This window comes from Montipora foliosa, chromosome 13 (genome assembly GCF_036669935.1).
Source record: "Montipora foliosa isolate CH-2021 chromosome 13, ASM3666993v2, whole genome shotgun sequence".
NCBI classification, from domain to species: Eukaryota; Metazoa; Cnidaria; class Anthozoa; order Scleractinia; family Acroporidae; genus Montipora; species Montipora foliosa.
Window position 1 is genome coordinate 6799418 of NC_090881.1, and position 5000 is coordinate 6804417.

The window sequence follows — 5000 nt, forward strand, 5'->3', positions numbered from 1 at the left end:
GATGGCCACAAAACTTCCAAATCGATCATGACAAACGCTTCTGAATTTTCTGAATATTGGTCGCAGTGGGCTAGCTTTTATTGTAAACCTTTTCCTATTCGTTGACAGTCAGAAATGTTTTGTCTGTGCACTCAGGAAAGAGGGAGGGAAGTGTGGAGAAATATAAAAGGGTAGGAATTTGCAATGGGTATTTGATCCATTTATTTGCCCAAATCCGACGTGACCGAGGAGAAGTTAGCTAACTTTAACTTTGGCGTTAAACAGTCGAACTTCTGTTGAGCGGCCTTCTTCTGGTTCCCACAAGGGGTGTTTTCTATTGTGTTTACCCTAACCTGCTGTACCATACTTTTCTTTAGAGAGGGCGCGAAAACTTCTCTAAAGAAAAGTATGCCTGATCACAGGTTCTGTTTACCCCTATTAAGTGGCTACCCAGAATTTAATACACCTAGTTGTACTTTGTTTTAGAGTTTGGAATAGAAAGTGACAACAGATAAAAATCTCTAAGCTTACTATGATTGTTCTGACATGATTCCATGTTCACTAAGCAATTGATGTAAGCTTCATTATGTGTAACAGTAGTCACAAGACTTAAGTAATGCATGTTTGTATTTGAATGAATTATGTTTGTACTAAGCCTCTTGCTGATTCCTCATGAGAGAATCCCTATATTATAAAGCAATCCCCATTAAGAGACCAGCCCTCCCAATTGCCCGGGGATGGTGGCTTAATAGGTATTTGATTATGTATAGGTAGAGAGTGAGTATCTGTCGGAGTTGTTCCAATGGTGGAAGCTGCAGGGAAAGGACTCAATGGTGCCCAGAGTGCACTTTCTGTATGGCTTATTTCAATTGCCAACTGCACAGAGAAGAAGCCCAATTTTTATCTGGTCTACCAAAAACACTCTAAGCCCCTATTTACTTCCTTCCCCTCTAAAAGATAATCAATATTTACAACTGATAACAGTCAAATTATTTGATAACATGCCAGGAGGCCCCTCAAACGAAAAGAAATTTTACTGGGTGACATGGTCCATTACCTCATAAAATGAACTTCAGCATTTGGTGAACCCTGCCATTATAGGGCTAACTGTCCAAATAAGAAATCTATCGATAAAGACAAGGATACAAGGGCTAAGAACAACTAACAAGGAACCGTTCTGAATGACGAATGTATTACTTGTGTTGGTTATATGAAGCGCTTTGAATGCCGAATGTATTAACCGTGTTGGTTATACCATAATAATAAAGCTTCCTGATTGTTGCAGAAGTAAGATTATCTTTCTTTCATAAGCCACACTGGGATAACAGTTTTGAAAACGGTTTTCTGAAACCCCCCTGGCAAATGCCCTAGGTCAGAGCTGTTATTTCATTGTCGACTTGGCGGGGTTCTCTCTAATTTTACTTATTGCTCTCGTTACTTCCTGTAGTACATTACATGGACTTGGGAAAAGAACGGGGACTTTGAACATGAAATTGAGTCTCTCCTCGACTATGATAACTACGATTGCTCGGTATCATAGATCGATCTCTTGGGAAACCCAAGTCTGCCAATGAAATGACGGCCGATCTCAAGAAAGCTAGACTGGTCAAGGAAGGGGAAGCTTGTGGTAAACTAACAGATCTAGTTTTCCACGACCCAGACAACTTCAAGGCAGGGGAGTTACATAATAATTACATGTATTGGAAGGAGATTTCCTACCGAACCCCCTCCCCAAAGCACGAAGAGGTACTTGGATGGATACGAGAAAAGGTCTCCATTGCACCATATTTTCGTCATTTTAAAGGAGATTTTAAAGGGAGCTCCTATGACTCAGGCAGACCGCCCGCTAAAACATTCAAAAACAATACGTCATGCAAGCCTTTCACTCAGTTTGTACAGAAAACCCTTATCCCGTGCAATCACCATAGTCGGGAAAGTGGGTGCAGCTTATCCGCCGCACATTGTTCTGCCCTTGACAGTCAAGCCCACAAAGCCAAGACTTTGTCACTATGTGCATTACTTAAATCTATGGATGTGGGACATGCCGTTCTCTCTAGACTCTGTTTCAGATCTTCAGATATGTGCAGAGAGTGAGTCACATACCAGACTGTTCTAGATGACAAGTCAGGTTACGACCACATCCTCCTCACTGAGGAGAGCCGCACCTTCTTTGGTATCCGGTGGGGAGGATGGTACTTCACATACAATATGCTCCTGTTCGGATGGAAGCTCTCACCTTACGTATACCACACCACAGGACTCCTAGCATCAAATTTTTGCCGGTCGATAGCCATACCCTGCTTACTATACATCGATGACCAGCACAATGGAGAACTACAAGTCCCTCTTGAAAAGGGTGAATACTGCACTATAGGTAATTGTGATGCGCGTCACCATGCAGTGGCAGAGTCAGCGGTATTCCTAGTGGCCTATCACCTCGTGAGACTCGGTTACTTCCTGGGATTGGCAAAGTCTGTTCTAGTCCCCAGTCAGACGGTCCCATACCTTGGTTTCCTCTCTGACTCTGTGTGGGAGGTATTTCATCTAAAACCTGAGAAGAACCAGAGCTTTCTTGCTCTTGTTAAGGACGTGCTCGGAAAGCCCTTTGTCACAGTGAAAACCTTGCAGCGATTGGCGGGAAAATGTGTATCCTTCTGCTTTGTCGTCCCGGCAACTAAGTTTTTACACGAGAGATGAATGCTGCCATCTCAAGAAGCCAACGAATCAAGGCTAACCACTCATAACCGCTGCCGTTACCAGGAAGGTTAGAGACGAAATAGAGCATTGGTTGTTTCTGGAAGGGTGGGACGACCCCTTGCCGTGGAGAGATGAGCATCACGTTAGAGTGGTCATAGCTACCAATGCTTCTAACTCAGGTTGGGGTGGATCCATTCTAGCCCCATTTAGCAACCAGGTCTCCGACTACTGGACCGAAGACCACCATCACTTGGAGATCTCAACAAAGGAGGTGATAGCTGTCGACAAAGTGCTAACGTCATTGGTGCAGCAGTTACAGAATACAAGAGTGGACATGCATGTGGATAACAAGGAGTGGTAGACGCCTGGAACAACCAGAGAGGGAGAAGTTTAGAGCGCAATGCCGCGTTAAAGGCGCTGTTCTTTACAACCGCACGATTGAACATCCCCCTACACCTGTTCTACATTCCATCTGGTGAAAACCCGCCTGATGCGCCCTCTCTCAGTCTTCGACAGTAAGCTGTCAGGGCAGACCTGGGATCGTGTTCAGGAAGAATTTGGGGGAGAAAAGGGACACTCTTGCGACCTTATCTCCCCAGACTCAAACACAATGAAAGTCTGCCCCACTTCACACCAGTACCCTCACCCGATTCTGCAGGGGTGAACTTGTTGGTGCAAGATCTTTCACAACATGGCGCTATCATGTCCCGCCCCAATGTTTTCCCTCCTTCTATATCGGTTGGACCAGTACTGAAATTCTTGGGAAACTACAAGCAACCCTTTACACTTGTCGTCATGGACAGTTATCCAAGGAAATACTGGTGGCCTATTGTTATGGGGAAAGCAGGGGAAAGCAATTAAGGCACGGAAGTTGGCTTCTATGGGAGATACAGAAGCCCTGCTACTTCCATCAGAGCGTGGCCGGGTGCCCCATAAACGCGGCATCTCAGGCGACCTCTGGGCATTTGCTGTACACTTCTAGAACAACACACACACACACACAAAAAAACAACCCTTGTGGTTCATATTGCTGGACATGACTGGAGCAAACACAGTCTGAACTATATAGTTCCCCCGGGGCGACACAACTAAGGCAACAGGAAGTGAAGACCTCTGTGACTTTACTCAGACAGATAACTGGACCATTATCACAGAGAACTCAATAAATAATTACACGAGATAAGCAGCAGTGAAATCATACTCTTGTATATATGTCTTTGCTTGTACGAATAATAATCTCATTGCAATAGAGAACTTTGCTTTTGACTCTTCCTTTTGCCTGCCTTTGAACTCCTGGTGGTAGCCAAAATGTTTGTGGCTTCCATCTGATGCCCTATTTGTCAGCACCCTAACGATTTCGACTTTTGCTTCTGTCAGCGGTGCGGCTACAGCCGAAAGATCTTAAGGGCAACTACAGTTGGAGAAGTGTCTGTGGACCTAGACGCCACTGACGCCCGAGTCAAGCAGCTTTTCAACTATGACAAAGCCACTGGCTACACCAAACAAAAGGATTCATTTCAAAAGGAGCTCGAGGGTTTCCTTTCCACCCTGCCAGGCTATGTCACACTTGCCACTGTCACTCCACGTGTCGTTTTCTAGTTTATATGGACACAGGTCCACTGTAATAGTTGTACTTTCATGGGTCAATGGGGGAACACCACTGCGGTTTTCCTATGAGACTCCTACATTGGGAAATTGAGATCAATTTTTCATGTGAATGGCAGGGATGGAGAGTGGAACGGGCCGCTCTGACTGGGCTACCCTGCCCCTGATAAGCTTGTCAAGGATTATCTCCCTCTGGTCACAGCTGAACAATTGCAGGCAAGGGTGACTCCTAAGCAGGCAACACCTTTCTTCGTAGACAAACTCACACCCTTGGCAGAACACCTGCAAAGATCTCTGGGAAATGCGAAAAGCAATGTTGAGTGCTTTATTGTGGCACGCTATCAGGCGTATTTCAAAACAGTGTTCTTTAGTGGCGACTGGCCTGGTGACCTAGGCCAAGTCAAAACGACCGCAATTCTAAGAATTTCAAACAATTATGGTTTTTTAGTTAATCATATTTGGGGGAAGACAATTAGAATGAGTTTGGAATTCGAAGAAATCCGCAAACAGCGATTTGCCCCATCAGAGGGATAGAACTGTATCTGGATGTCGCGAGACAAATTGGCATCAACCTGACTACCAGCTATTTGCGGCGACCAATTGCCCAAACTTGTGGCCCATTGTTAGAGTTGCCAAGAACCTACCGTAGTTACAATGAACCAGCTGAAGAGTTCACAAGCTTGCTGCGGGAAAGACGAGCATGAGGATTCAACATTGAG